Below are 6371 nucleotides of genomic sequence, written 5' to 3' on the forward strand. Positions count from 1 at the left end.
GAAAGTATTTGGAGATTTGGGTCTTTGAAGCACCAGCTGCAAGGACACCTTGCTCAGTCCTACAATAAACTCGTGCTTTCACTGAAACTCACAGTCAGTTGATTGATTTTATTGCACAGTAGCGAGTAGACCCAAGTTTGCTTGGATAAAAGTACTGAATATTAAGAATGTGTGTACAGAAGGGTGATAAATCAGTTTTATTTCAGAAACCAAGTAGATTTATTGATGTGATTTTTCTCTGTAAAAATTTTTTAGGTATGAGGATTTTCAGGCTTCATGGTTTTGGTTACTATTTCTGTAAGCAGTCTGTATTTTAAGTTGATGCTGAAGCAAACACTGGTTGAACATTACCCTTCAATTGCTAGGAGACCAGTGACTTAGTGATGTCACAGCTTTCTGACTTTGAGAACCACTGTGATGGTCTAAAGAGTTTCTCTCTGTAGGCCAGACAAGCGGCATTGGAAGTTGCAGTGTGTAAAATCAGACAAATGAGAAAAATATCTGAAGAAAGATTTCTCTGAGATGGTACATATTTCTTCAGTAATTCAAGATTGGCCTCCTAAGGATGAACCAACTGGTTCAGAAACCTCCATTAGATCTTCTATGTATGGTTATACACTTCCTGGGGACTCGGTTTTAAGGTCTGTGATGGAAGAATATGCTTTTCAGGCTTTGTCTGAGGAACTTGTGATAAAAAGACCACACTACACATTCTGTCTCTGAAACAGATGAGCTGAATGATTTTCTTTCGCTCACATTTCCACAAAAACTTTGGAGTTGAAAGTGATCAGTTTGAATCTATTTGGCAGGATGAGAGTAGCACTTGTATGTGATTAATGAAGAACTCTTTAAGAAAGAAGTCTTGGAAAGAAAGGGGCCTTTCAGAATATTTGAAACCAAGAGTATGAAAAGTTTAGTTCAACAGCTTAACTTTATGGGTTTAGTAAAAAGTGACAAACTTTTCAAAGATCTGCTTCACTACCTGACTTTCTGGAAGAAGAAAACAACATCTGTCTTTAGAGCAAGGTATTCCAAAATTTTTACTTATTGGCAAATTGTAAGATTAAATCATGTGAGCCAGAAAGCATGTTCACATATGTAGCTAAAATGAAATTTTAAATTGAGATAGAATTTTATTAAGGACTTTTGCATCTATGTTCATCAGTTTTATTGGCCTGTAGTTTTCTTTTTTTGTAGCATCTTTGTCAGGTTTTGGTATTAGGGTGATGGTGGCCTCATAGAACGCATTTGGATGTTTACTTTCCTCTGCAATTTTCTGGAAGAGTTTGAGTAGAATAGCTGTTAGCTCTTCTCGAAATTTTTGGTAGAATTAAGCTGTGAAGCCATTTGGACCTAGGCTTTTGTTTGCTGGAAGATTTCTGATTACTGTTTAAATTTCTGTTGTGATGGGTCTGTTAAAATGGGCCTGCTGAGTTTCAGCTATAAGTTTATGTAAAGGTAGGGCAAGATAAACATGTGAAATCCAAATGTAACCTGTAATTCCTCAAAATCCTCTCAATTGTCTTAAAGTCATAAGTAGGGGATGATTTAGTATAGGTTTAAGTCTCTCAGGGCCTATGGCCCTAGTTCCTTCTGATATGATTAGGCCCAGATCCTAACCTATTGTTGACAAAACTGAGCCTTTTCTCTTGATATCTTGTAACCACAGGCTGCCAGAAATTTTAAGAAATCTCTGAGGCTCACAAATAAGCTTCTGTCTCAACACAGAGCAAAATATCATTTACACATTGTAACACCACCACTTCAGAGCTATTAAAGTTTTGTGGATCCCATGACAAACTTTGTCCAAATAAGTGAGGACTGTTACGAAATCCCTGGGGCAAAACTGCCCAGGTTAACTGAGAAGCTGCCTGCATAAGGTCTTCAAAGGCAAATAGAAATTGACTTTTCCCTGCCAAAGGCACAGAATAGAAGGCATCTTTCGAATCAATAACTGAGAAATATTTGGCTTGTTCAGGAATATCATACAATAGAGTATAATGATTAGGCATCACAGGGTGTAAAAAAAAAAAAAAAACCCTACAACCTCATTTATTATCCATAAATCTTAAAGTAGGGGGAGAATACCAGGGACGGGGGAGGCTGGTGGGCTGCCACCTTGGGGTTGCACAGAGTTGGACACAACTCAAGCGACTTAGCAGTAGCAGCAGCAGGCTCTATTTACCATTTGATTTCTTTATACCCAAAATAGGAATGTTGCATTGACTGTTAAAGGGAATTAATAGTTCCTGCTCCTTTAAATTTTTGATAGGTTTTAACCCTTCCTTAACCTCAGGTTTCAGTAGATACTGCTTCTTATGTGGAAATAAGTGTGGGTTTTTGAGCTTGAAAACTACAGCAATAGCAATTTGTGCTTGACCCACAGATTTTTCCATCAGCCCATACTCTAGGATTTACATTTTGTTCAACTAAAGGAAGAGAAAGGGAGGGCTCCATATTCATGAAAACAGAGGCATGAGACTTGCTCAATATATCCCTCACCAAAAGGGGTGAGAGAACTTCTGACATGATCAGAAACTCGTGTGAAAATAGAACAGATTTCCAGTTACAAGGTAAAGAATAACTGAAATAATACCTTTTGGCTCATCCAGACAGTCCCATTACAGAAGTGGATTGGGAAGAAAGTGGGCCAGGGGCTTCAGTAAACACAGAGTAGGTTGCCCCTGTATCTAAAAGGAAGTCGATGGAATCAGTTCAGTTCAGTACAGTCGCTCAGTCCTTTCTGACTCTTTGTGACCCCATGAATCGCAGCATTCCAGGCCTCCCTGTCCAGCACCAACTCCCAGAATTCACCCAGACTCATGTCCATCGAGTCAGTGATGCCATCCAGCAATCTCATCCTCTGTCGTCCCCTTCTCCTCTTGCCCCCAATCCCTCCCAGCATCAGAGTCTTTTCCAATGAGCCAACACTTCGCATGAGGTGGCCAAAGTACTGGAGTTTCAGCTTTAGCATCATTCCCTCCAAAGAAATCCCAGGGCTGATCTCCTTCAGAATGGACTGCTTGGATCTGCTTGCAGTCCAAGGGACTCTCAAGAGTCTTCTCCAACACCACAGTTCAAAAGCATCAATTCTTCAGTGCTCAGCTTTCTTCAAAGTCCAACTCTCACATCTCTACATTACCACTGGGAAAATCATAGCCTTGATTAGATGGACCTTTCTTAGCAAAGTCACGTCTTTGCTTTTAAAAATGCTATTTAGGTTGGTCATAACTTTCCTTCCAAGGAGTAAGCGTCTTTTAATTTCATGGCTGCAGTCACCATCTGCAGTGATTCTGGAGCCCCCCAAAAATAAAGTCTGACACTGTTTCCACTGTTTCCCCATCTATTTCCCATGAAGTGATGGGGCCGGATGCCATTATCTTCGTTTTCTGAAAGTTGAGATTTAAGCCAACTTTTTCAGTCTCCACTTTCACTTTCGTCAAGAGGTCTTTTAGTTCCTCTTCACTTTCTGCCATAAGGGTGCTGTCATCTGCATATCTGAGGTTATTGATATTTCTCCCGGCAATCTTGATTCCAGCTTGTATTTCTGCCAGTCCAGCATTTCTCATGATGCATATATAAGTTAAATAAACAGGGTGACAATATACAGCCTAGATGTACTCCTTTTCCTATTTGAAATCAGTCTGTTGTTTCATGTCCATTTCTAACTGTTGCTTCCTGAACTGCATACAAATTTCTCAAGAGGCAGAACAGGTGGTCTGGTCTCCCCATCTCTTGAAGAATTTTCCACAGTTTATTGTGATTCACACAGTTAAATGTTTTGGCATAGTCAATAAAACAGAAATAGATATTTTTCTGGAACTCTCTTGCTTTTTCCATGATCCAGCGGATGTTAGCAATTTGATTTCTTGTTCCTCTGCCTTTTATGAAACCAGCTTGAACATCAGGAAATTCACAGTTCATATACTGCTGAAGCCTGGCTTGAAGAATTTTGAGCATTACTTTACTAGCGTGTGAGATGAGTGCAATTGTGAGGTAGTTTGAGCATTCTTTGGCATTGACTTTCTTTGGGGTTGGAATGAAAACTGACCTTTGCCAGTCCTGTGGTCACTGCTGAATTTTCCAAATTTGCTGGTATATTGAGTGCAGTTCTTTCACAGCATCATCTTTCACGATTTGAAATAGCTCAACTGGAATTCCATCACCTCGACTAGCTTTGTTTGTAGTGATGCTTTCTAAGGCCCACTTGACTTCACGTTCTAGTATGTCTGGCTGTAGGTCAGTGATCACACCATTGTGATTATCTGGATCGTGAAGATCTTTTTTGTGCATCTTTTCTCACTATCTTCTGGTTCTGTTAGGTCCATACCATAAATGTTCCCATGGTATCTCTAACTTTCTTGAAGAGATCTCTAGTCTTTCCATTCTGTTGTTTTCCTCTATTTCTTTGCATTGATCGCTGAAGGCTTTCTTATCTCTTCGTGCTATTCTTTGGAACTCTGCATTCAGATGTTTATGTCTTTCCTTTTCTCCTTTGCTTTTTGCTTCTCTTCTTTTCACAGCTATATTTAAGGCCTCCCCAAACAGCCATTTTGCTTTTTTGCATTTCTTTTCCATGGGAATGGTCTTGATCACTGTCTCCTGTACAATGTCACGAACCTCATTCTATAGTTCATCAGGCTCTCTATCAGATCTAGGTCCTTAAGTCTACTTCTCATTTCCACTGTATAATCATAAGAGATTTGATTTAGGTCATACCTGAGCGGTCTAGTGGTTTTCCCTACTTTCTTCAATTTAAGTTTGAATTCGGCAATAAGGAGTTCATGATCTGAGCCACAGTCAGCTCTTGGTATTGTTTTTGCTGAATGTATAGAGCTTCTCCATCTTTGGCTGCAAAGAATATAATCAATCTGATTTCGGTGTTGACCATCTGGTGATGTCCATGTATAGAGTCTTTTCTTGTGTTGTTGGAAGAGGGTGTTTGTTATGACCAGTGCATTTTCTTGGCAAAACTCTATTAGTCTTTGTCATGATGTATTTCGTATTCCAAGGCCAAATTTGCCTGTCACTTCACGTATTTCTTGACTTCCTACTTTTGCATTCCAGTCCCCTATAATGAAAAGGACATCATTTTTGGGTGTTAGTTCTAAAAGGTCTTGTAGGTCTCCATAGAACCATTCAACTTCAGCTTTTTCAGCATTATTGCTTGGGGCATAGACTTGGATTACTGTGATATTGAATGGTTTGCCTTGGAAACGAACAGAAATCATTCTGTAGTTTTTGAGATTGCATCCAAGTACTGCATTTCAGACTCTTTTGTTGACCATGATGGTTATTCCATTTCTTCTGAGGGATTCCTGCCTGCAGTAGTAGATATAATGGTCATCTGAGTTAAATTCACCCATTCCAGTCCATTTGAGTTCGCTGATATCTAGAATGTCAACATTCACTCTTGTCATCTCTTGTTTGGTCACTTCCAATTTGCCTTGATTCATGGACCTGACATTCCAGGTGCCTATGCAATATTGCTCTTTACAGCATCAGAGCTTGCTTCTATCACCAGTCACATCCACAGTTGGGTATTCTTTTGTTTTGACTTCATTCTTTCTGGAGCTATTTCTCCACTGATCTCCAGTAGCATATTGGGTACCTACTGACCTGGGGAGTTTCTCTTTCAGTATCCTATCATTTTGCCTTTTCATATTGTTCATGGGGTTCTCAAGGCAAGAATACTGAAGTGGTTTGCCATTCCCTTCTCCAGGGAATCACATTATGTTAGATCTCTCCACCATGACCTGCCCATCTTGGGTTGCCCCATGGGCATGGCTTAGTTTCATTGAGTTAGACAAGGTTGTGGTCCTAGTGTGATTAGATTGACTAGTTTTCTGTGAGTTGGTTTCAGTGTGTCTGCCCTCTGATGCCCTCTTGCAACACCAACCGTCTTTCTTGGGTTTCTGTTACCTTGGGCGTGGAGTATCTCTTCACATCTTCTCCAGCAAAGCGCAGCCACTGCTCCTTACCTTGGACTAGGGGTATTTCCTCACTGCCACACTTCCTGACCTTCAACGTGGGATGGCTCCTGTAGGACCTGCTGTGCCCATGCAGCCACTGCTCCTTGTACCTGGGGTTGGTCCTTCTGGCTGCCGCCCCTGGCCTCGGGTGTGGGTTGCTTTTCCCGGCTGCCGCCCCTGACCTCGGACGCAGGGTAGCTCCTCTAGGCCGTTCCTGCATTGTCGCAGCCTGGCACTCTCGGCCACTGCCCCTCATCTCGGATGTGGGGTAGCTCCTCTTGGCCGCACTTAACGCACCAGTCGTAGCTGCCTGCACTTAGCGCACCAGTCACATGGCCCCTCACAATTATTAATACCCAAAGTTCCTCAGGTGTAATTAGGATGGGAGCTTGTGTGGGG

The 6371-nt window shown here is 41.2% G+C and overlaps 1 pseudogene; it reads left to right on the forward strand.

Moving 5' to 3' along the window:
• The first annotated feature begins 522 nt into the window (after positions 1 to 522).
• On the forward strand, positions 523 to 1020 carry LOC133243820 (heat shock transcription factor, Y-linked-like; annotated as a pseudogene).
• The last annotated feature ends 5351 nt before the right edge of the window (positions 1021 to 6371 follow it).

This window comes from Bos javanicus, chromosome Y, assembly GCF_032452875.1.
Source record: "Bos javanicus breed banteng chromosome Y, ARS-OSU_banteng_1.0, whole genome shotgun sequence".
NCBI lineage: Eukaryota > Metazoa > Chordata > Mammalia > Artiodactyla > Bovidae > Bos > Bos javanicus.